The sequence below is a fragment of the Hemiscyllium ocellatum genome, chromosome 11 (assembly GCF_020745735.1).
Source record: "Hemiscyllium ocellatum isolate sHemOce1 chromosome 11, sHemOce1.pat.X.cur, whole genome shotgun sequence".
In the NCBI taxonomy this organism is placed as follows: Eukaryota; Metazoa; Chordata; class Chondrichthyes; order Orectolobiformes; family Hemiscylliidae; genus Hemiscyllium; species Hemiscyllium ocellatum.
The window spans coordinates 53,591,286-53,614,283 of NC_083411.1; the positions used below are offsets into that span (position 1 = coordinate 53,591,286).

The following is a 22,998-nucleotide window of genomic DNA, read 5'->3' on the forward strand; positions in this document are numbered from 1 at the left end:
GCCCAAACATACCTTCCAGGTAAAGCAGCACTTGCACATCTCACAATCTAGGCTATTGCATTCGCTGCTCACAAAACTGTTCCCTCAATATGGAGGAGACCAAGTGTAGACTGGGCGAAAGCTTTGCAGAACATCTACATTCTCCCTGCAAAAGTGACCTTGAGCTTCCAGTTACATGCCACTTTAACCCACCACCTTATTCCCTGGCCAACTCGATTTCTCTTCAGAGACCCACTGAGCTTTTCCAGCAATTTCTGTATTTGTACCCTCAGTTATCTATTGTCTAAGATGTTCCATGCAGATTAACTCTCCACCCATCAGTAAGGCCTGAGACATCATGTCAATTATTTCAAGGATGAACTTTTTCACTCTCTCTCTCTGGTGGTGTACAGTGCAGCCAGAAAAGTTGTCAGAACTTGAAATGAGTCTCTGCATCTACACTGACTGAGCAGAGCCTGGAAAGGCCTGGACCCTCTCATGGGGCCCTTTCACTACTGTCCCTCTGACCAATAATCCCCTTGATCATTTGTGATGTGTGATTCATTAGGCCATAAGCTAACACCTTCCCTTATTGGTCTCACTGAGCTGTGTGTATCTGAGGTGGTGGATGGTGTGTATGAGCCCTGTGCTGGTTGATGGAGCCCAGTGTTCGCCAGCTCTGGTTATTGGAGAGGACAAGAATCAATTCTCTCATAACTCACAAGTCACTTTATTAATGTTGTTCGTCAATACATGTGTGTAGCTAAAACATTTGTTGGCATAGAACATACTTGTACACTCACTAGAGTCTTCTAACACTCTCTGAGTAGTCAGAAAATATAAAAGCTAATACCCAAGCAGTATAGCTCCTGATGACGACAAGGTCTGACGCCTCACACTCTCAATGTTGGCACCGGTGGTCTTGACGTAGGGTTTACTTCTGTGATGGTCAGTCTCTGGAGTTTTGACTGGCTCCATATCCAACAGTCATCTTCTTATTCCTTTCCTTTCTAAATGTCTGTCTGTGCACCATTGGCTCAGGCTCATTTGCTTATCATATGCGTTTACCGTATTGGCTCTGACCCACCGACTTGGGCAGCTTGTCCAAATAAGGGTTTTGCATTACTTCATCTTCCTTTGGCATTACTTCATCTTTCCAGAGAACTTAGCATAAACCAGTTTCAACTTCACACCAGTACCTGGACTCAGGCCATTTTAGTTCACAAGCCGCTTCTTCCTGCATGCCAATAATTTTGCATTCAGTATTTTTCTGCATTGTGTCGGCAGCTTGTATCCCTCTCTCTCTTTTCCTGCAGCCACTGGCTAACATCTCTCCCCTTTTTATCCAAAGATACTTATTTTACGATCATTGTCTGTCTCTTTCTGCGAACCTCTCCTGGGATGGTCAGTATCCTCCCATTGAATGAGTTGCATGTTATATCGTTACAGTAAAATAGAGAAAAGAACATGTAAAGAACACTAAAGAAAAGTCTAATAAAATAAAGCAAACATGCAATAACGAATATGAAGAAATAATGCATATATGAGTTAACTCAGTGTTTTCATAATATTCCTTCTGTTTCATGACAGGCTCACCCTCAAATCTCTGCACAATTTCATTTGTCTACCTTCTAAGCTGACATACATGGGTATGATAATTAGTAATGCACATAGAATCACAACTACAGCAACATGTGACAGAATTCTGATCCACAGATGTATTTGAACATGAGATCTCCTGTTCCAGAACCGGTCTTATAATCTGGGTTCCCGCAACAACTCCTTGCTGTATCAGGAAGAGTTCTAATTATTTGAGTGTGTGGGGTCCAGTGATGGATTATCTCTTATGCATGTCTGCTTTCAGGCCCCGTCTTACCCCCTCCAATTGTTTTGATACAAATGGGCCCTTGGGATCATTTACTGCTGTCAATTGACACTTGTGTTTTCCTCCCTGCTATATGAAGTTGTCTCCTAACATGGTGATAGTTTTTACCCCTTTCACAGGCAATATTTCTCCCTGTAGCAAAAGTGTCCATCTGGCGATTCAGTTTCAGCTAACCGAACCATCTTTAATCCTTCTGTCTAATAGTAGCTGTACCGAGGTATGCTCCATCAATAATTGTAAGTGGGTTCAGCTGTACTATGCAGGTAAAATGTTGCACTGCCCAGAAACAGCTAATACGTGTTTTTTACATGCTGTGTACCCTGCTCTACTGGTGACACCGTGTGTGATGTGTATGCTACTGATCTTAATTTCCTATGCGTCTTCTGTAAAAGAACTGTCGCGAGGGTGGTGGCTGTGGTGGCTACTTTGGTTAAGACTCACAACACCAGGTTATAGTCCAATAGGTTTAATTGGAAGCGCTAGCTTTCGGAGCACTGCTCCTTCGGCAGCTGGTTATGGAGTATAAGATTGTAAGACACAGAATTTATAGCAAACGTTTACCGTGTGATGTAATTGAAGTTATATATTAAAAAAGACCTGGATGGTATATTAAGTCTCTTATCTGTGAGAATGACCACATTGGTTTCAGTTCTTTTATACGTAAATTGCAAAAACATTTTTAAAAAATTTACATTCTCAAGTGAACTTTAACAATTGGTGCCTGTCAGCCCAGATAATATATTGAAGGTGCGTGTTCCCCTGTGTGATACTGTCAGTGCCACAATGTTTAGACTGATACTAATCTAAAAAAATGAATTTATGGAATCAAGCAGTTTTTAAGTGAATGAAAATGTATATCTGCAAGTACAAATTCACCCCACAAACTTATAGGTGTGTGTGTAGTGCAATGGGGTTACCTGCAGTGTGCCATGAACCCAAGGTCCCAGTTGGGGCCATCCCATTGGGTACTGAACTAGAATATCAGCCTCATTGCACTTTCACACACACACACACACACACACACACACACACACACACACACACCCTTTCACAGTTACACCCATGTATACACTCTCACACAGACACTCACAACCACAACCACCATCACCATCACTACCCCCCGCCCCCAACCCCACCCTCCCTCCACACATAAAAGTTTGTGGGGTGAATTTGTACCTGCAGACATACATTTTCCTTCACTCAAAAACTGCGTGAATCCATATTAGATCCGATAAATTCATTTGTTTAGATTAAAATCAGTCTAAACATTGTGGCACAGATAGTATCACACAGGGGAACTCACACCTTCGATATATTATCTTGGCTGACAGGCACCAATTGTTAAAGTTCACTTGAGAATGTAGATTTTTTAAAAATGTTTTGCGATTTACATATGAAAGAACTGAAACCAAAGGGGTCACTCTAACAGATGAGAGACTTAACCAACAATCCAGGTCTTTTTCGATATATAATTTCAGTTACATAACATTGTAAACTTTTTGCCATAAATTCTGTATCATACAATCTTATACACCATGACCACCTGATGAAGGAGCAGCGCTCCTAAAGCTAGTGCTACCAATTAAACCTGTTGAACTATAACCTGGCAGTGTGTGATTTTTAACAGTTGGATTTGGGGTTTTCAGAACGGGCGCGGCAGCTAGTGCTTGCTTTAGAGCTGCAATGTCTTGTTCCATTTGCACACCACATTCTTTTTTAATAACTCCATCAGTGGGGCTACCTTATTGGTCAATGTGGTCCCTTTAATGCCCCGCTAAGCTTGGGAAGGATCTCAACCTTTGACATCCCACAGAACAGGGAATCTGCCAATTGCCTCTACCTTTCATTTGTCCATTTCTTGTTTTCTCAGTGACAGAATCATTCCCAGATAAGTAATGTCCTGCTTCACATCTGCGCTCTCTTAGGGTTCACTTTCAGACCCAACTCATGCCACAATTGCAGTAATTCACTTAACAGCTGATAACGTTCCTTTTTAGTTTCAGTTTGAAAAAGCAAGTCGTCTACATACTGCACCAGACATTAAGGTTTCGAGAATTCTTTTAACCCTTCACTTAGACATTATGGACGGGGAGTTAGGAAATCACTGAAGCAGGGCAGTCCAAGTATATTGCTGGCCTTGGAAAGTAAATGTGGGTTTATATCGGCATTCATTCTCCAGTGAGTTGACCAAAACACATTACTTATGTCCAAAACTGTGACCCATTGCGCATCCTCACTTTGCTTGACTACGATCTCTGGGTTAGTTGCTATGGTGGGGGCTGTAGACAGGGTGGCCTTGTTCAATGTCCAGTTATCTACCGCTATTTGCCAGCTACTGTCTGGTTTCGTAACTGGTCGAATAGGTGAGTTGATAGTGGAAGCTACTGGTCTCCGTATCCCTTGTTGCAGAAAACTATTACCTTCCTGACCTCTTCTTCTGCCTGTTTTGGAAAACCATACTGCTTCGGTGATTGTTGTCTGGATCCTGTATAAACACACTCTTGGCCAGTCATGTTTATGTTGTGGTTCTATTTGCCGAGCTGGGAATTTGTGTTGCAGACGTTTCGTTCCCTGTCTAGCTGACATCCTCAGTGCTTAGGAGCCTCCTGTGAAGTGCTTCTGTGATCTTTCCTCCAGCATTTGTAGTGGTTTCAATCTGCCGTTTCCGGTTATCAGTTCCAGCTGCAGTGGTCGGTATATTGGGTCCAGGTTGATGTGCTTGTTGATTGAATCTGTGGATGAGTGCCATGCCTTTAGGAATTCCCTGGCTGTTCTTTGTTTGACTTGAACTATAATAGCAGTGTTGTCCCAGTCAAATTCATGTTGCTTGTCATCTGCACGCGTGGCTACTAAGAATAGCTGGTCATGTTGTTTCGTGGCTAGTTGGTGTTCATGGATGCGGATCGTTAGCTGTCTTCCTGTTTGTCCTATGTAGTGTTTTGTGCAGTCCTTGCATAGGAGTTTGTACACTATCGTAGAGTGGCTGTTGGTTTGTGTGCTGTTATGAGTCTTAGTGGTCGCAGTAGTCTGGCTGTCAGTTCGGAAATGTTTTGATGGTAGTGTGGCTAGTCCTTTAGGTTGCTGCATGTCCTCATTCTGTTGTCTTTCCCTCAGGCATCTGTTGATGAAGTTGCGCGGGTATCTGTTTTTGCCGAATACATTGTATAGGTGTTCTTCTTCCTCTTTTTGCAGTTCTGGTGTACTGCAGTGTGTTGTGGCCCTTTTGAATAGTGTCTTGATGCAACATCTTTGTGTGTGTTGGGGTGGTTGCTTTCGTAGTTCAGGACTTGGTCGGTGTGTGTGGCTTTCTTGTATACTTTGTGGTGAATTCTCCGTTTGGTGTTCTCTGTACCATCACATCTAGGAATGGGAGTTAGTTGTCCTTTCTTCCTCTCTCGTGAATCAGATTCCTGTGAGTGTGGCGTTGATGATCCGGTGTGTGTTCTCTATTTCTGTGTTTTTAATGATTACAAAGGTGTCATCCACATATCTGACCCAGAGTTTGGGTTAATTTGCGGTTTGTTCTAATCTTTGCATTACAGCTTCTGCTATGAGTCTAGAGATGGGTGAGCCCATGGGTGTGCCATTGATTTGTTCATATATTTGGTTGTTGAATGTAAAGTGTGTTGTGAGGCACAGGTCCAGTAGGTTGAGTATGCCATCTTTGTCGATAGGTTCAATGTCCTGTTGTCTGTTCTGTATGTTCAGCAGGTTGGCTATTGTTTCTCTGGCTAGGGTTTTGTCGATAGAGGTGAACAGTGCCGTTACATCGGATGAGACCATGGTTTCTTCCTTGTCTATGTGTACTACTATTATAGGACAAGCCAAACAGAGAACAGCCAGGGAATTCCTACAGGCTTGGCACTCATCCACAGATTCAATCAATAAGCACATCGACCTGGACCCAATATACCAACCACTGCAACGGACAGCTGGAACTAACAACCGGAAGCGCCAGACTCAAACCACTACAAATGCCGGAGGAAAGAAGCACTTTACAGGAGGCTCCCAAGCACTGAGGATGTCACCCAGACAGGGGACAAAATGTCTGCAACAAAGAACGGTAGGTCAGGCAGCATCCAAGGAGCAGGAGAATCGACGTTTCGGGCATGAGCCATTCCTGAAGAAGGGCTCATGCCCGAAACATCGATTCTCCTGCTCCTTGGCTACTGCGCTTTTCCAGCGACACATTGTCAGCTCTGATCTACAGTCCTCACTTTCTCCCTCAGGGGAAGAACAGCCACATAAAAGTGATTATATAGGCCAGAATTGATTAACAATTAGCAAACTGTTAATTGCAGGATAATTAGCAAGCTGGGCACCTTGCTTCAGTCACGTAATGTCTGGACAGTGTCAGTTAGTAAATGATAAGCAGGCGTTAGTAGACAAATAGGTCATTGCAAAGAGAAGAATAGCTCCATCCAAAGAGAAGAATTTATCAGGTATCAGTACAGTTGCAAGGCCAACGCCTTAGCCGGGCATGGGAAAACACAGACTTTGAGCAAGCAAGCACTAAGATGAAATTTAAAATGGTTTCCAGGCTTTTAATATGTGACAAAATAGCTGCAATGAATCTAACAATTCTCCCACATTCAGACAGTGCACAAATTGAATTCATGCTGTGGCCATCTATTTGCATTGCAAACCATCCAGCCAGCCAGCTGAGCTAACAAGATCCTTCAGTGTGGGGCTGGAACAGCACAGCAGCTCGGGCAGCATCAGAGGAGCTGGAGAATCGACGTTTTGGGCAAAAGCCCTTCATCAGGAATCTGCCCAAAGCTTCAATTCAGGTTTGGGCTTTTGTCCAAAATGTTGATTCTCCTGGTCCTCAGATGCTCCCTGACTTGCTGTGCTTTCCCAGCACCACACTCTTGACTCTAATCTCCAGCATCTGCAGTCCTCACTTTCTACTAACAACGTCCTTTACCTACTGTAGGTCCGATTATCACCTCGCTGCTTCAATCAAATTTCATTTACTCATTGTCCCTATCAGTTTTTCCCCCTTTCCTGCCATACTATCAACCATTCCTTTGTCTAACTTTCTTTCTTTCCCTTTGGGCTTGGTTAGCTCATTTCCGTCATCAGCTTTCGTACAGTTTCTTCCTAGGTACTATCAGTTCTGAAGAGAGGTCACTGGACTCAAAACATTAACTCTGCTTTCTCTCCATGTATGCTGCCAAGACCTGCTGAGTTTCTCCAACAATTTCTGTTTTTAAATCAGCCATTTCCTCTCTTTTCCCCAGGCTGCCACCAGTGAACGTGTGCGTGAAGGTGACGAGAATGTGGAGCGAGGTAACTGGTCCTCGAAGATTGACTACTTGCTCTCAGTGATCGGTTCTGCTGTGGGTTTGGGCAGTGTATGGAGATTCCCGTACCTGGCCTACAGAAATGGAGGAGGTATTGTCATGAAATCCAAAATACAGGGGAGAAAAAAAGCACAAAGACAACAAGTAAATGGTGTAAAAAAAATCACATTCAAAGAACCAGAGAGCATTTTTAACCTGCAGTCACCAACGGTTATGCCATCCGCCCTTACTCCACACTAGCACTGTGATCAAGTTTCAAATATAAAAACAGTATGTGTGCAATTTAACAAAAACATACAATCACAAACAGGCACTACAAAATTAACTGACCTTTTTGACAAGATGGAAGTTGCTGCTGACTTCAAGACATGCAAATAGTGACTGGTAGATTACTTTACTGTCTCAGGTGGTGTCACTTGTGATTTCCTTTGGAGAGCACACAGGAGAACTGAGGACAGCATTTCAGAAAGGGCTTCAATTTCAAACATTTTTGCTCCACTGAACCTTTTGTAGTAACTCTAACTTATTTGTGCTCAACAGCATTTCAGTAAATTTGAGAGGGTAGCTGAGATCCTGCATTGAAAGTATTGTTGCCAATCGAAATGATTAGATTAGATTCACTACAGTGTGGAAACAGACCTGCTAAATAGCGACTCACCCAGACCCATTTCCCTACGTTCACCCCTGACTAATGCACCTAACATTATGGGCAATTTAGCAAGGCCAATTCACCTAACCTGCACGTCTTTAGACTATGGGAGGAAACCGGAGCGCCCGGAGGGCACCCATGCAGACACTGGGAGAATGTGCAAACTCCACACAGACAGTTGCCCGAAGTGGGAATTGAAACCAGGTCCCTGGCGCAGTGCTAACCACTGTCCACTGTGCCACCCATATAGTGTATGCACTTAACATCGCTATTCAACTAATGATCGTCCATACTACTACTGCTCATGTCAAATTATGCATCTCACAAAGAATTAGAGAATCCCCCCAATGCAAATAGAGGCCATTCGGCCCATCATCTCTGCATTGTTTATCCCTGTATCCCTGCGTTTCCCGTGGCCTATCCACTTGGTCTGGACATCCCTGAAGACTAGGGACAATTCAGCATGGCCAGTCGACCTAAACTGCAGACCTGGAGAAAGTGAGGACTGCAGATGCTGGAGACCAGAGCTGAAAATGTGTTGCTGGAAAAGCGCAGCAGGTCAGACAGCATCTCAACTGCAGACCTTCAGACTGTGGGAGGAAACCAGAGCACCCAGCGGGAACTCCTGCAGACGTGGGGAGAAGCTGTAACCTCCCCACAGTGTGAACAGCCCGGATGTTGCCGCTCTCTAAACTGGGAATCCCGGTGTGAATAGTTGATAGGCAGAAGGATTCCAGCCGCTATCTCTGTAACTTTCCAATGGGGGTAGGGCAGTAAAGGCCAGATTTAACTGTGGGAGAGCCGTCACTGGAAGTAATTGATGGACAGGATCGGGGTAGTTTATATAATGAGGAGGATGTTGATTGAGGGAGTGTATTCCCACCGGTATTTACAGATGCACTCCAACAACACAAGCCGCACCACGTGACCGTCGTTCGTTGGGTCTCGCGCGCTCCAATTCGAACTCCTGGCCGTTAGCCACCAGCTGCTGCGGAGCGCGAACGCACGTCAGAACTACAACTCCCATGAGGCATCGCGGGCAGTCCATCTAATACCAAACATTGGACTGCACTGCGCAAGTGCAGGGATGGCTAACGGCACCGTGGGTAATGTAGTCCAAACAGGATGTGTTGGCGGAAGTCTTGCGAGGAGAGTCAAAAAGCTAACTGCAGCACTGAAAGGCGCAGGAAAATGGTGTTTTTGATGTTATGAACAAAAGGGAATAAGAATGAAGGGAAAAGATAGTGAAAGTGCCTAGAGGCGGAGGTTGCTAACTGCTGTGAAGTAGCGATTGTACACATTGCTCAGAGCAAAGTCAAGATACAGGCTTGTGGGCAAATGGAAGGAAACTGGAGAGGGGAAACAGGGCAGCGCTTATATAGTTAATGGTAGGGCCCTGCAGAGTGCTGCTGAGCAGAGACCGAGGGATGCAGCTTCACAGTTCCTTCAGAGTCGCAGGTAGACAGGATTGTGAAGGAGGCGTTTGGTACACTTACCCTCATTGGTCAGTACATTGAGTATAGGAGTTAGGATGTACTTTGTGACTCTCCAAAACATTGGCCAGGCCACTTAGGGTCGTCTAGTTATCATTGTTGATCGTCAGGATAAACTCGTCTGGACAGTGGTGAGACCACTTATGTAATACTGTACTGAAACCAATTCTGGTCACTCTTCTATAGAAAAGGCATTGTTAAACTTGAGAAGACACAGAAATGTTGCTGGGATTGGAGGGCTTGATCCATTGGGAGAAGCTGAATAGACTGGACAAAGTTAAAAATCACAAAACTAGGTTATAGTCCAACAGGTTTATTTGGAAGTACTAGCTTTCAAAGTGCTGCTTCTTCATCAGGTGAGTGTGAAGGAGGACAATTTTTAAAAACATTCTTCTTTGGAAATAGAACCAGTTTTACTCAAGATTGGGATACAGACAGACTCAAACCCTCACACCTATAAGGTGGTAAAAACAATGACTGCAGATATTGGAAACTAGATTTTGGATCAGTGGTGCTGGAAGAGCACAGCAGTTCAGGCAGCATCCAAAGTGCAGCGAAATCAAGGCATTCTCTGAGCTGAGCTGTCACCTGTTGTGATAAAACCTTAAGTTATCTGGAGAATGTGACTGAAAAGAAGTTCTGGGATTTACATATTAAAGAACCGAAACCAGCAAACCCATTCAAAAAGATGAAAATCTTAACAATCTAGGTGTGTTCAACATATCATTGTGTCACTATAATTTTTTGCTATACATTCTGTGTCATAGGTCCTAATTCATAACCACCTGATGAAGAAGCAGCGCTTTGAAAGCTAGTGCTTCCAAATACCTGTTGGACTATAACCTGGTGTTGTATGACTGTTAACTTTGTCTGCCCTAGTCCAATACTGGCTCCTCCAAATCATGAATAGGCTGGGCATTTTTCCCTAGATTATTGGAGTTGCGGGATGACCTTAGGGTGGTTTATAAAATCATGAGGGGCATGGATAGGGTGAATAGCCAAGGTGCAGATGTCCAAAACTAGAGGGCAAAGGTTTAAAGGGAGTGGGGAAAGAATTAACAGGGAATCCAGGGGCAATGTTTTCATGCAGAGGAAGGTGCTTTTATGGAACAAGCTGCCAGAGGAAGTTGTGAAGGCTGATACAATTACAAAACTGGAAAGGCAACTTTTATATCAAATACATGAGGAGGAAGGTTTGGAGGGATATGGGCCAGACGTTAATGGGACTAGGTCAGATTGGGATGTCTGGTTGGCAGAGACGAGTTGGACTGCAGTGTCTATATCTGTGCTGTATGACTCAATGATTCTATTCTAACCACCAGGTCGTTGTACCGCTCCAGTCTGAAATCAGGCCCTCAAATCATGTAGGCGTTTGAAGATACCATGCATGGCCATCTGCAGTTTCCTGCTGTGAGAGTCAGCACATTGCACCAGTCAAGCTTCAGTCATGAGGGCAGGAATGTAACATTGGGCTGGGTGGCAATATCTGAAAGACAGTAAAGGCTTGCACACAAGGGTGAAGAGTTCAGTGGTGTAAAGCTGGCTTGTGAAGATTTTTGGTGGTTTTTATTTATTGATTAATTTTGATGCAGGGATTTCCTGGTGGAAGAGTTTGAAATGAGTGTGATGCTGGTGAATGATTGGTGTGTGTTAGGGTGGGGAAGTCTGTGTTCATTGAAGGATAGCCTCACAATCTCATCGTACCCATGTCGATGGGGTCAATGTCACCTTGCCCTATCTCCTCTTTCCAGTTTCTGACCCTTCCTCTTTCCAAGACAGGAAATGGTGCACAGAGGTAACTTTGCAGCTCTCCAATGGCCAGGAAGAAATGGAGAATGTGGTGCATCGCACCAAACTTGGAGAATCTCTCTGACACTCCTGGAAAGATTGCCCTCCTTACAGAAAGCCTTATGGTGTCACACTGTTTTGCTACATTCATGATTCTTTTCCCTGGTCCACAAGCATGACAGAAACAGCTCTCCTGAGGAAAATGGAATCAATGTCAGTAGCATCATTCGACTTCACTGATTGTATTTTCATTTCAAGCTTCAATCCTATAAAGAGGCCCTTTCCAACCTCCTGGCCATTGGAATCATGCATTTTCCTCCTGACAGTCATCCTGAGGCTGCCAAGTACAATTTTCAAAGCTAAATAAAAGCAAAATAACGCGCATGCTCGGTGCGTAAAACAAATAGAGAATGCTGGAGAAATCAGCAGGTGTGGCTGACCTAAGGTTTTAGGAGCAACACTGTTGTATAGGTCCCTGAATGTTGATTGTACACAGGATCTAAATCCAAAAAAAGACGCAATCTACAATCTGCAGCCACACTCTTCTGTCAACAACATTTCATTCCAGTATTAATACGAAATGAACTATTAGTTATGAAACCTGGTGACATTAATATTCAAGCAATTTATTTGACTTTCCCTTTTCTATATTTTGCAGGTGCTTTCCTTATTCCCTACATTCTGATGCTGGCAGTCACTGGGATGCCAATGTTTTTCCTGGAAACTTCCTTTGGGCAGTTTGCCAGCCTTGACCGGATGCAGTGTGGAAAGCTGTGCCCATGTTACAGATTAGTGTTCTGAGCAGTCTTGATTTGGCAACAGTTTAAATGAGCAATTGTGTTTTATACCCATGAATATAGTCACTATATTTACTTCACCAGATGTTGGTGTTAGATCGCCTTGCAGAGATGTTGTTCACAATTAAAACAGTGGAATATCTCCTTTCACTGTTTCAAATTCACTTTCTAAAACGGTGGTAGAGGCAGGAACCACTACAGCATTTAAAAACAGTCTAGATGATCACTTGAAACACAAAGGATACAAGGCTAAGTGCTGGGAAATGGGATTAGAGTAGATCAGTTCTTGATAACTGGTACAGAAACAATAGGTTGAAGAGCATCTTCCTATGCTGTAACACTGTATGACTTGATGTCATTAATTGAGGTAGACAGAGTGGAGATGCTGGAGAGATCCGTTTGTTGACTTCTGAATTTGACAGAACCTATTTGTAAACATGATGTTGTAGGTGATTCTGCTGGGATCTGCAAGAACCTCTGAAACTTGAGTGAGTGAATTAGTGAAGACCTTTTCCAGTATAATTATCTTAAGGAGATGTTAATGGAACAGGGGAGTCTCCTTGTTATCCAAACTGGTGAAAGACCTTTGTTACTCCACGTTCATAATGTAAGCATGTTTGTGTACTATTTTCAAACAGATAGCTTTGCAATGAGATTTAAGTAAAACAACAGTTTCCTGTAATAATCTTGTGTCCCTTGATTTATAGGCATAAATCAGTTTCAGCCTTGGGCAAGCTCAACTATTGAGTTTTCATTGTCGTTTGGGGCAAAGATTTCTGAATATTCACTGCCCCTATTTTTGATTGATTGATGAAATTCCAAAAAATTGCAGTCCAAAATGACTCACCCTTTATTGTAATATCGGAAACCTTCCTCCTGCGTTGACCATGTCAATCCCTGCAAGACTTTTGTATGATGGCATTAGATCACCTATCACTCTTCTAAACTCCATCTGCAAATTTGGAAATATGATGTTGAACCCTGACTGAAGAGTCGTAATGAACTCAAAATGTTAACTCTTTCTTTCTGCACGGATGCTACCAGGCCTGCTGAGTTTCTCGAGTGTTCTGTTTGTTTCTTTAAGATTCCCAGCCTCTGCAGTATTTTGTTTTTCTTCAAATCATTCCTACAGATTATAAATAGCTGGAGCCTAAACACTGACTCCTTTGGAACCACACTAATTGAAGCTTACTAAACTAAAATTGAATCAGTTGTTCTTATACTCTTTCATGTCCATTAATCAGTTCTCAATCCATGCTAATATATTCCTCCCCCAACTCCCATGTGCTCTAATTTTTTTCACTCCAGTGTGGAACCTTTTTGAAAACATTCTGAAAACCTAAACCGACAACATCTATCGGTTCTTATTTAATATATTATTTAGATCCTTAAACTCTCCCAGGTTTGTCAAAGATGATTTTCCTTTCCTAAATCCATGTAGACTCTTCCAAATCCAATCATATTTTCTAAGTGGGCTGGAATTGTGTCTGCTTCTAATGGATTTACGTTTGCTTTTGCTGTTCTATTCCTTTTTACATGTATATAAAAACATTTACACTCTGCTTTTGTTTCTCACTCGTTTAGTTTCATAGTGCATTTTATCAATGTTTTCCTTGGTTCTCCTTTACTAAAATGCTCTGAATCTTTTATTTACTTTCTTTTTGACACTTTACAGGTGTCTTCCTTTGATCCATTATGATCTTAGATTTGTTTTGTTACCTGCAGTTGGAACACTATACTTGGGAGGTTTCTGTGCTTTAAAAGAATGTATTTTCATTGCTAATTACAGAGAGTGAAATTAGCTGGTATGCCTCCCACCTCATCCAGGCAGAATCAGCAGTGAGCTCAGAATCCAAAGCAAGCCTTAAAGCACTACAGGTGGGCACTTATGAAACACCATGAAGAACATCCCACCCAGTGATGATACCAGACAACTTGATTGTTATAAGAAAGGAATCACGTTCCTGCCTACACCAACTGTTTGATGGTGTGCGCAGTGTAAAACTGTGGTCAACTGAGTCTTTAACAAATCATTTGACCATTAATTATTTGTGTATGATGAGAGAGTTACTGACTTTAACACCCACCAATGATCCATGCTTTGGGAATGAGGTCAGGGACTGTACAGGAATGTTGTGGATTAGCCTACAGTTCCATATAATATCTATCCCCACCAAAAACATATGCTGTTGGGACCTGTGGTATTCCATCATCTTTGTTTGTCTTTCAGTGTTAACCATTAAATGTCTACTGTCGTACCTTTCATTTTGGGTTGTAATCCACCCATAGCTAATCTTTATCTTCACCGTTTATTAAATCCCTTTGTTTATATTTAATATAATCATTTTTGATTGAACTACATCACTTTCAAACTCAATGTAAGATGCTATCATTTACTCTATCTTATAAATAAGCCAGTTTATTGCACACAAAAAAGGACCAGAAACAGCAATTATAGTCCGTTATACAAGAACTAATTGAAATGGTCTTTTCCAACTGTAAAAAATAAAGGGTCAACCTTTTTTTGAGTTATCATTAAATTCTTCATTCCAGATTTGTATTGAATTCAGATTTTGCCATCTGTTATGACAGGAATCGAACCCTGGTTCCCAGAACATTATCTTGGTCTCTGGATTAAAAAATGAGGTCTGCAGATGCTGGAGATCACAGCTGCAAATGTTGCTGGTCAAAGCACAGCAGGCCAGGCAGCATCTCAGGAATAGAGAATTCGACGTTTCGAGCATAAGCCCTTCATCAGGAATTATGCTCGAAACGTCGAATTCTCTATTCCTGAGATGCTGCCTGGCCTGCTGTGCTTTGACCAGCAACACATTTGCAGCTTGGTCTCTGGATTAACAGTTCAGCAATAATACCACCAGGCCGTTTCCTCCCCTAATAAATTATCTGTAAGGTGCTTAGGGATGTCTTACGTTTATGCAAAAGACTATAAGTGGATACCTTTCTTATTTTCATTCACAGTGAAAGGTAATGTCCTCGATGTTCTCGCCTTGCTGTTAAGACATGCTGCCTCATTGAGTAGTTTGCTGTTTACATAGGATTCGGAGCAGCTCCTTTGCCTTTGGTATGACACTGGGACAGGCCAGTAAAATCTCAGACTATTGGCTTTATTAGTAAATTATTTCTTAGATAAACATCCATTTCAATCCCTTCTAAAATACATAACTGATGACAGCATATCTGGAATCCTGAAAATCTCAGCCTATATTGTTCAGGATTTTTGTTGCAAATGCAATGAAAATGCGACATTTGAAGTTGAATGACTCAAGATTTTTACATTTCAATAATTTAGAAACATATCTATCCAAATTAAGGTTCTTGGAATTAAAGTACAGCTTATACTCATCCATCACGTGCGCACATAATCCTCTGGAAATACAAACAACAACAGAAATTGCAATGCCAACTGGCAACTAGATAAGATTGATTTTGTCTACCAGCTAATTCTGTGAGGAGGAATGGTGTGCCCTTATTCAAGAAGGGCTGTAAAGAAAAGCTGGGGTACAATAGATCAGTAAGCCTAACATGTATGGTAGGTAAGTTGCTTGAGAAGATTCTACGGGGTAAGGTGTACATGCGTTTGGAAAAACGGTTTGTTTAGGAGTAGTCAGCATGGTTTTGTGAATGAGAGACTATGCCTCACAAATTTGTTAGCAACCTTTGGTGAAGTGACCAGGAAGGTGGTTGAGGGTGGGGCGGTAGACATAGTCAAAATGGATTTCAGTATGGCCTTTGATAAGATTCCACATGGTAGGCTGCTCTGAAAGGCTAGATCGCATGTAATCCAGTTGGAGCTGGCACATTGGATCCACAATTGGCTTGATGGTAGAAAGCAGTGGGTAATAACGGAAAGCTGCTTGTTGGACTGCAACAAGTGGAATGCTTCAGAGGTTGGTGCTTGGCCCATTACTGTTTGTTATCTATATGAATGATTTGGATGAGAATGTTCAAAGCGTGATTAGTAACTTTGCTGACGACGCTAAAATAGGTGGTATAATGGAGAGTGAGGAAGGTTATCATAAATTGCAACAGGACCTTGATCAGCTGGGAGTGGTCCGAGAAATGGCAAGTGGAACTTAACATAGATAAGCGTGAGGTCTTGCATTTTGGAAAATCAAATCAAGGTAGGAGTTTCATGGTGAATGGTAAGGCTGTAAGGAGTGAGTGGAACAGAAGGATCTTAGAGTTCAGGGATTCCCAGTTTACTGAAAGTGGAGTCACAGGTAGATAGGGCAGTGAAGAAGGCTTTTGGCACACTGGCCTTCATCAGTCTGGCCAATGAGTATAGAAATTGGGGAGTTATGTTGCAGTTAAACAGGACATTCGTGTTGCTGCGCTTGAAGTATTGTGTTCAGTTTTGGTCACTTTGTTATTGGAAATATGTTATTAAACTGGAAAGAGTGCAGTAGAAATTTACAAGGATGTTGCTTGGACTCAATGGTCTGAGTTATAGGGAGAGCTTGGACAAGCTAGGACCTTTTTTCTTTAGAGTGTAGGAGACTGAGGGAGGATCTTATAGAGGTGTATAAGATGATAAGAGGCATAGGTAGGGTGAATGCTCTGTCTTTTCACAGAATTGGGGAATTGAGGACCAAAGGGCATCAGTTTAAGGTTAGAGGAAAAGAATAAAAGGGAATAAAACTGAAGGGCAGCCTTTTTCATAAGGAGAGTGGTATGCATATGGAATGAGCTGCCAGTGGAAGTGGGTATATTAACAACATTTAAAAGCCATTTGGACAAATAGATGGATAGGAAAGAATTAGAAGGATATGGGCCAAGTGCAGGGAAATGGGATTAGGACAGATGGACATTTGCAATTTTTGAGAAGGTTAGTAGCTCAGGTTGTGGTTCAGGTTGTAAGTTTGCTCGCTGCGTTGGTACATTTGTTCTCAGACATTTTGCTAGGTAACATAATCAGTGAGCCTCTGTTGAAGCGCTGGTGTTCTGTCCTACTTTCTCTTTACGAGTCTCAGTCTGTCATGATGGGTGATATCTTCTGGTTCTTTTTCTAAGTCCAAATGGGGTCCAGATCGATGTATTTGCTGATGGAGTTTCGGTTTGAATGCCAGGCTTCTAGGAATTCCCATGGGTCCCTTTGTTTAGCCTGTCCCAGGATGGATGTATTGTCCCAGTCGAACTAGTGTCCCATTTCATCTGTGTGTAAGGATACCAGTGATAGTTGGTTATGTCTTTTGGTGGCTACTTGGTGCTCGTGTATCCTGTTGGCAATTTTCCTGCCCATCTATCCAATGTAATGTTTGTTGCAGTTCTTCCAGGGTATTTTGTAGAGTGACGTTTTGGTCAGCATGGGGCAGTTTGGGCCAAAGGGCCTGCTGCCGTGCTGTAGGACTCTATGGTTCAATGTCTCTTAATTTATTTCAAAACAGTTTCAAAACTAATTACATGCTTCTCATTTAATTTTAAGGTTTGGGCATAAATACCATTGTATTTACAGCATTTGACAACATTTCATATACCTGTGTCCTCGCCTACAGTCTGTACTACCTGTTTGCATCCTTCCAATCAGCAGTGCCGTGAGTAGAGTGCTTCAGTTGGTGGGGAGTGGGTGAAACATGCAGCAGGACTCTCAAAGGGACAGTGCTCAATTCTGTTGGGACTGATTGCTCATTCTGTCAATCTGAATGAGTGAGAGAAATGGACAATCGTTTTGCATAGAACATCTTGCATAGATGTCAGTAGCAAGAATATTATTGAGTCATTGGATTTCCAAGGATAATCAACGATACCTTTTTTTTGAATATAGGGTAAGCATTCATGAAAATAATAATTTCTATTGCCGGGAATTTAGTACACTTTGGGCCATAAGTATACATTATATCAGAACGACAATTGCAAATTGTCTGAATTCTGACTTAAATTTCAACTTTTTCATTAACTTCAGTGTGTTAAAATTGCTGACTAATAATGTTCTGACAGCAGGGAATTGTACTGCACAATTTGTCTGTGCCCAGTTAAGGTGAGATGCAAACATCTTGCTGCCTGCTCATCAATATGGTTGCCAGGATCACATCGGGTTTATGACGCAGGAACAGACCATGTGCCAATTGAAATTCTGCAATTCAGCAGGGGAGAGTGAGAGTTGCAGAAGCAATGTGTAAATGCCAGGTGGTCTCATATTTGTTCCCCTCATAAAAAGCTGGAATTTTTTGCTCTTGAATACAAGGCATTCTGCTGGCCCTCTGACAGACACTGCTCTGTGATGGCACTGTACAACTATGATGGTCATGGGCAATACATGATTGGCTGGCCACACCCAGTTGAAATCAAAAAGTATGGGGTTGGAAAAGCACAGCGGGTCAGGCAGCATCAGTGGGACAGGAGAGCCGATGTTTTGGGCAGAAGCCCTTCTTTCGGAATGGGGTTTATGCCCGAAATGTCAACTCTCGTATTCATCAGATGCTGCCTGACCTGTTGTACTTTTCCAGCAGTATGCTTTTGGTCTCTGACTCGCTGACATCTGCATTCCTCACTTTCTTCTACGTCTTGTTGGGCTAGTTGAAGAAGGGTCAGTGGAAGAACAAAGGTTCTGCATACACCATTTAACAATTAATTCCTAAAACGTTTTCTAATCTAGGCAGCAAAACCCCAAGATACCAGCAGAGTCAACTCTTACCAGAATTGGCTGCTAACACAAAAAGTTATTTCTTGCCTTCAGAGCATCTGCATTCTATCCTGCTCTGTCCCTCTCTGTCTCTCACTCTCATTCTTGCTCTCTCGCTCTCTCACTTTCTCTCCATAGTCATAGAGACGTACAGCAAAGAAACAGGCCCTTCGGTCCAACTTGTCCATGCCGACCAGATATCCCAACCCAATCTACTCCCACCTGCCAACACCCGGCCAATATCTCTCCAAACCCTTCCTAATCATATGCCCATCCAGATGCCTTTTAAATATTGCAATTCTACTAGCTTCCACCACTTCCTCTGGCAGCTCATTCCATACATTTACCACCATCTGCATAGAAAAGTTGCCCCTTAAGTCTCTTTTATATTTTTCCCCTCTCACCCTAAACCTGTGCCCTCTAGTTCTGGACTCTCCAACCCCAGGAAAAAGACTTTGTCTGTTTACCCTACCCCTCAGCCTCTGACGCTCCTGGGAAAACAGCCCCAGCCTATTCAACCTCTCCCTATTGCTCAAATCTCCAACCTTGGCATCATCCTTGTAAATCTTTTGTGCACATTTTCAAGTTTCACAACATCCTTCCAATAGGAAGGAGACCAGAATTGCACGCAATATTCTAAAATTTGCCTAAAAATGTCCTGTAAGCTGCAACGTGACTTCTCAACTCCTGTACTCAATAGTCTGACCAATTTGATTTTCAGTCAGTTTTGGGTTTGGTTTGTTGTTCATGATGTCCTAATTTCTGAGCAGAGCCATAGTCTTCCCACCATTCTCCTCTCAGGAACATTTTAGTTTCATTTTAAATGAGGGAAGGTTTGTAAAACATAACTATGACTCCTGTAAATTGGATCTACTCCATCATCTGTAAGTGTGTTACTGTTATGATAGAATCCAGCATTTTGCCCACTAGGCTAACCGGTCTATGCTTCCTTCTTTTTTTCTGAAATGGCGGGACTATGTTCATTACTTTCAAAATCTTTGTCAAATCCCAATTTCACCTCTCTCTGCATCAAATGGGCATATTTTTCTTTCGTCTAATTGTTTCAGATTCATATACCCACAGAAACATTTAAAATCTGCTTTCATGTCTCTCTTGTTAGCCAATTCTGATTTTCATTTTTCTTTTCTTGTCCTTTACTGAAGTCTTCAAGACCCCAAACCTCAGCTCACTACCGTTTAGGGCGATATTCTTAGATTTTAACTTGCATTGAATGTTGTCTTTACGTCTCTTTGTCACCACAGTTGGACTACATTTTCTGTGCAGTATTTTTGCCTTAAAGGAATGTACATAAAGTGTGGATTTTACATTAAACTATATTTATCGTAGATTGTCTTCAAATTCTACTTCTGCTTACCTACTACCTCAACTTTTAATTGAGTTTCCCAGTCTATCATAGTTGACCTGTCTGCTATTTAGATACAAGGCCCGAGATTTGACTGATTGTGAAAGCATTTCAATGTTAAACTATTTCATATTACTGTCAGTCAGTCTTCCCTAGAGACTCCTTCTCTACAGGGGTGTTAATTAGTCCTTTCTCATACAGAATGCTTGATCCAAAATTGCCTCCTCGTTGATTCGTGAACACACTGATCGAGGAGATCAATTGCGAACTTTCTCTGTACTTGTCCTGCAAGCTGTCACTGCTATTAATGTTTGCCCAGTCTATATGAAGAGTAAATTTGTCAATGATCAATGATTACCCAAATTACATGGAGCACAAGTCTCCTGACATTCACTCTGCCCTACTCTGCAGCTACTGTTGGGGGCTGTGTACTAACGTACGCAAGTGCTTTCTCCCCCTTGATTTTACTGAGATCCACCCAAACTGATTCTAATTCTTGATTTCCTGAGGTTCGGTTCTTTCACTCTACTGTCATTATCCCAAAGTTTTGTTGTTCCTTTGGTATTGATACCATTTCAAGTTAGAGTTGCAAAGTCATAACAGTTTGGAAATGGACCCTTTGGTCCAACTAGTCCATGCCGACCATATTCCCTAACTAAACTAGTCCCACTTGCCTGTATCTGGCCCACATCCCTCCAATTCTTTCCTATTCAAGTATTTATCCAAATGTCTTGCAAATTTTGTAACTGTATCTGCATCCATCCTTCCTCTGGCAGTTCATTCCACATACGAACCACTCTCTGTATGAAAAAGTTGCCCCTCATGTCATTTTTGAATCTTTCTCCTCTCATCTTTTAAAAATATACCCTTAAGTTTTGAACACGCCCACACTAGGGAAGAGACTATTGCTATTCACCTTATCCATGTCCCTCATGACTTTATAAACCTCAATAAGGTAATCTCTCATCCTCATACTTTGCACAAAAAAGTCCCAGTCCACCCAGTGTTTCTTTATAACTGAATCCCTCCATTCCTGGCAACATCCTGTTCTATCTTTTCTGAACTAATGATATCAGCAATACTATTTATTGTTAGATCATATATAATTTTAATTGGAACTCATAAATCATCTGGTTTGTCTCAAGTGCATTTGAATTGGTGCTTTTATCAAACACTTCTTCCTACTTCTTTCTGACACCACTTTCATCACTAATGCCCTTTCTTTTCCAATCTTTTCCAAATGCAAACATTTCAGTTTCATCCAAAACACTGCTGCATCTCATTGTCTTGGCATTTCCTTTCTTTCCTTTGTATGTTCTGAAACTCCTAATCTGTCCTGCTGCTGCCACCGTCCAACACAATTTGTGTTTGGTTCATGTTCTATCCCACAAATTAGAACGTAGAAAAGAAAAGAAGTTTACCAAATAGGGAGAATAAACAGATGAAAATTGGGAAAACTGTAGTTGCAGTTTATGGGATCATGTGATACTGATGAGGTTTATGCACACATTGTGTGTGCTCAGAGGACTGATTATTTTTCTCTAGTATCATTATCCCAGAGTTTTGTTCTTACTATGGTATTGATGCAATTATGAGTAATAGAGTCATACAGCATGAAAGCAGATCCTTTGGTCCAACAGTCCATGCCAACTGTGTTCCCAAACTAACATGCTTCTGCTTGCCTACTTTTGGTCTAAATCCCTCCAAACCTTTCCTATTCATGTACTTATCCAAATGTCTTTTAAATGTTGTAAATGTACCTGCATCCACCACTTCCTGTGGTATTTCATTCCACATCTCTGTGGTTGTCCCTTATTTCATTTTTAAATCTTACTCCTTACATTCAAACGATGCCCCCTAGTTTTGAACTCACCCACCCTAGGAAAAAGACCCATCCTGATAAATGATATTGGTAACAATATTTGTTATTAGGTCATATATAAATTTGATTTATACTCATTGATCTAATTTATGCTAAGCACTTTTTGCAATTAAATTTGTGCTTCTAGCAAGCACCTCTTCCTTGCGCCACATTATTCACTAATGCCCTTTCATTTCCTGTTTTTCCTAAAATGCACACATTTCATTTTCATCCAAAACACTGCTCTCTGTCAATGCCGTGCATTTCTGTTGCTGCTTTTGATTTTTCTGAAAACTTCTACTTTCAAGTCTGTCTGTCCGCTCTCATTGCCCAATCATTGTGTGTCTGTTTGAAATTTTGTCTCCAAACCAGAAAGTAGTAGAAACAAGGTTTACTAAATAGGAGGAAGAAACAGAAGGAAATTGGCAAAACTGCAGTTGCTATTTATGGGATGATATGATGCCGAGAGGTTTGTGCACCCTGATCGTGTGCACTCAGAGGTTCATTCAATAATCACTCTTTCTGTTTAAGTTCTTCACTGAGCCTTCATTGGAAATATGTTGAAGTCCTGTAGTATACTCTTGTCCATGTTCTTGCCAGTTCTGAAATCTTGTGTGATAAATCAACAGTTATTGAAGTCACGTTTAATAATTGAATGCAATATTATCAGTGACAAGCAGTTCAAAATCCGTGAAATTGACCATTGCAAACAGAGTGATTTGCCCGTGCTGGGCTCTGTGTGAGTGCAGCGTACAGACTATAACTCTGTGTTCTGATCCATCTGTAATGTTGCCATGCAAAGGGACTAAACTGATTCAGACAGAGTGGAATATATATTATTGTATATTATATATAATATTATATCACTAGAATTTGAAATATAAGAATTTGAGCAAAGAACTGGAAATAAAATGTTGACTTCATTGAACGTGATCAGGAAACTCTTGAATTGTTGACTGTACCTCATTGGCAGACTGGTCTATAATAAACTGTTTTATCTTAGCAAATGCGGTTGTCCGTTAACTGCCATCTAAAGAGGCCTAATGACCTGCACAACTAAGATTAGCAGTTAATGGCTGCCCTCCTAATAATCTGTACGTCCTAAGTAAGTAAATTATCCTTTAAAAACTTGTTCCATAATTTCCAGATCCAATCTGCAATTTCTCTCTGGACAATGGATATTTTGAAATTGTTAATATAACATGGCTGCAGACAAACAATGAAACTTGTCGAAATG

General features: G+C 41.7%; 1 pseudogene; it reads left to right on the plus strand.

The window, feature by feature from the left end:
* The first annotated feature begins 2,121 nt into the window (after positions 1-2,121).
* The window catches only part of LOC132819998 (sodium- and chloride-dependent neutral and basic amino acid transporter B(0+)-like), a 138,165-nt pseudogene continuing 117,288 nt past the window's right edge, over positions 2,122-22,998 (plus strand).